This window comes from Equus quagga, chromosome 1, assembly GCF_021613505.1.
Source record: "Equus quagga isolate Etosha38 chromosome 1, UCLA_HA_Equagga_1.0, whole genome shotgun sequence".
NCBI classification, from domain to species: domain Eukaryota; kingdom Metazoa; phylum Chordata; class Mammalia; order Perissodactyla; family Equidae; genus Equus; species Equus quagga.
The window spans coordinates 137,817,320-137,821,224 of record NC_060267.1 but is presented as its reverse complement, the minus strand read 5'-3'; positions in this window follow the sequence as shown (position 1 = coordinate 137,821,224).

Sequence of the window (3,905 nt, the reverse complement as noted above, 5' to 3'; positions counted from 1 at the left end):
ATGATTATGCTTTATGTCCACTTTTGGCTTACTCTTTATACTTCTGTCTAAAATATTTTTAAGTGGTTGTCCCAGGGTTTACAATGTACTCCTATAATTAATCACATCTGTGTTCCAATAACTCCTGACATGAACATGTAGTGAAAGTTACCCAACACAAACACAGGTTCATTTACCCGTTGTACAGCAAGGCCAGTATCTAAGACAAAAGCTGAAACACCAGGCTTCTGGCAAGGAAAGAGGTCGACAATTATCGAAAGACAGCGAGACGAGGAGATGGGAGTTTGAACTCAGACCCACCTCCTCGAAGGGAAAAAGGTAGTGGTTTTTATCTGGGGTTTTAGATGGGGGAGGGAGAGCATGTGGCCTTGCTCCTTGGTGCTTTCCCATCACCCTGTGTTTGGCCTTGAAGACTGAATCTTGACATCTGGACCTTGAATTTCTGGGAAAGACAGCTCACTCTTATTCCAAGGAGGGACAGAAAGACCCCGTTAGTTTTAAATAACAGTTGATTATGTAGACTATGCAGAGCTGCAGATACCAAAGCTTGTCTCAGAGTTTTCGCTCCAGGAAAGATTTTTCAACTCCTTAGTTCTCAGTTTCAGAAGGATCTTACAAGAATATACTGACAACGTTGTCCAATGTTTCACTGTATGAATGACATTCTGTTGGTTGGCAAGCCAACGATGTCCAGCTTAATGTCTCTACCTTCTGTGACATCAACAGTCAGCAGGAGTGACTGATGAATCACAACAAAACTCACAGGCATCTTTGCCACGTAGTTTTGATGAGGATTTTAGGCTGGTTAATTTTAAAACTGCAGATGAGAAGCAGGCTCCAAGTGATGAGGAAAACTGCAGATGAGAAGCAGGCTCTGAGGACTGGAATTTGCTTGCCCTTTTGAGAGACATTTGCATTTGTGAAGGAAAGGGGGATGACCTTGTAGGGACCTGAAATTGGCCACCCCAGGATATGTCTCTTTGGCATCAGGATTGTTTTGGGCTGGTTGCTTTCGATAAACTGGGACAGGGAAGGAGGCTCTGGGGAATGGAACTTGCCCTTGTTGGGACACATTTACATTTGTAAGGTAAATCTCTATCTGTAAAATGTGCCTCCCTCTCTGTACCAAGAAGAAGAAGAGAGATGACCTTATCCCTAGAAACTCTTAATGGGGAAGGCAAGAACTTAAGTTGGTTGCTGTCTGGCAATCTCATGTAACTGATTAGGGTGGTGGCTTCTAACCTTTCTAACCTTTACTTCATCCGATTTGATTCTTGTCTAAAAGTCATGGGATCACCCAATGACCAGACCCCACCTGTACTGATACCATTTTAACTTTTTTTCATGTTCTTTCCTTTGTCTTGTAAAGAGATGACTCACATACCCATGCCTTATAAAATTAGCCCTAACCCTCAACTTGGGGCAGCAGCAGCGGCTCTGCCTGCCCATGGGCCCTGTCCCCATGCTATTCTATTCTCTAAATAAAAGAGCACTACTGCCAGATCTTAAGAGTCTAGGAAATCTTTCTTTCGACTCCTCAGCTCACCGACCCCGCATCACAAGGAGTGGAATTTGCTTGCCCTTTGATGGGAGACATTTGCATTTGTGAAGGAAAGGGGGATGGCCTTATCTCTGGAAACTCTTAATGGGGAAGGCAAGAACTTTACTGTCTGGCAACCTCATGTAACTGACGACCCCCCCCAAAACATCCTCCTTTGTCTTTAGCTGAAGATAATATTTAAGCGGTGGCTTCCGGCCTTTACTTAATCCGATTTGATTCTTATCTAAAAGTTGTGGGACCACCCGATGGCCAGACCCGAACTGCACTGATACCATTTTGACTTTTTTACATGTTCTTTCCTTAGTCTTGTAAAGAGATGGCTCACATACCTATGCCTTAAATTTAGCCTTACTCTCCACCCATGTTTTGCAGTAGCAGCTGCCCATGCTAGCAGTATCTCTGACTGCCCATGGGTCCTGTCCCCATGCTATTCCACACTATTCTCTAAATAAAACAGCACTACTGCCAGATCTTGAGAGTCCAAGAAATCTTTCTTTCGATTCCTCGGCTCACCGACTCCGCATCAGGGTCCTAAGGATGAGTAACACCGCTGCTGACCGTAAGGGCTGCTCCCAGTGGGGAAAGGCCAAGGTTAGGACAGTGGCAATGGGACAAGCGCAGAGCTGGGAACCTACTAGGCTCCCCTGGCTCAGCCACGTGGTGGCAGCAAAGCAGTACAGAAGACAAGGGTGGATGGGGGAAGAGACCACCACCACCAACCGAAGAGCTGGTAGATGCAGAAGTGCTTAAAGAAACCACCCAACAGCTTGTACAGACTGCCCTCCGCTCAGGCCAATTAGTCTAAAAGAGCCTTTAAATTACAAGTGTTGGTTACTGACAATTATACAGACTGGAGCCTGTGGCTGAACGATGGAGCCACTAGTCTACCATCCCTTGTGGATATGGACACAGCACTTGCCTGACGCGGCCACCTGGCATAGCCCATTTGAGAGGAAATCAATGGCTTGTTAATGGGCATCAGTGGACACTAAGGTACTAAGAAAGCAACAGCAGGTATTGTTACAGCCTGACATCCCTATAACGGGATGGGTGAAAAAACGAAAACTCCAACAAAATGGATATTGCCCAGAAAAGAAGTAAACTGGGCATTAGTGGAGTCCAACATCTACAGGAAAATGTGGAGTCACCTTCCAGACGCGGCTAGCTCAGGCGTGGGTCTGTGTCAGACCTTCTTGGGGGCTTTGGTACACCAAGGTTCCTGGAGGGGCCTAGTCCTGATGTATGGATGGATCAGTGAAATTCAGGGCAGATAGGGGTGCTGGGCCACTGCAACTGTTCAGCCTCAAGGAACTCTGTTTAAAACTGTGTATGAAAAACAGCACTCTGCTCAATGGGTGTAGTTGTAGGCTGTGGGGCTTGCTCAGGAAAACACCCTGTAAATTTCACCCTGTTACATTTTTCACAGTCATGGGCAGCAGACAATGGACTGCAAAGTGGTCTGGTGCCTGACGGTGCAACAACTCAATGATCAAGTCTCAGTCTTTGTGGGGCCAAAAATTATGGCAACAGACTGCATAGGACCTGCAGCCCCTGTTCATGACTCATGTGGATGCCCATGGAAAAGGACCATTCAAGGATAAACATCTATGGAATCAACAGTCAATCAACCCTGCATTGCCCAGGTAAGGGCCACAGCCATAGGGATGTACCATCACACAGGGCCTGGTAATCCATCTACCATTCAGGATCAGGCCCCAAAATAAAACTTCGCGATTCCAACAAAGCCTGGCAAATGTGCCTGACTCCCAGCTCCACAGTTGAGTGACAAAGGGAACTCCAGGGCACATAACCAGGAGTACCATCCCTGTCTACACAGCATATGTGGGCCATATTATTCAAGGACTCTTAAATGGAGTATGTTACATATTTGGATTCCCTAAGCACATCCAATCAATAGTGGTACTACTTCATAGTAGAAAGCACCCAGCAGTGGATAGCTACCTGAAACCCTCGCTGGACCATTTAGGCCCAGTATCATCTCCAAGCAATCAGGGCCATAGAAAGATGGAATAGACTCTTAAAGGAAAAACTGAAAAGGATAACTGGACAACCAGGCTCAGCTCCCAGGGGGGAACACATTTAAGAAGGCAGTTTGGGATCTAAATTTGGCAATTCCTGGGAAGGGTAGCTTCTATTTAGATAGAATGTTTAATTATGAGGTTAGGGAATGAGGGAGGCGGCCCAGACTGGCTGTAAGACACTCAAACCACAAAAGTAATCCTTCTCATCCTTTTTTCTTCCCATGCCTACTCCTGGGAAATCACATAACTAGAATTTGCAAGTTGCAAAGAGGAGCCAGGTGGTGCGACTCTGACCTGGTGCT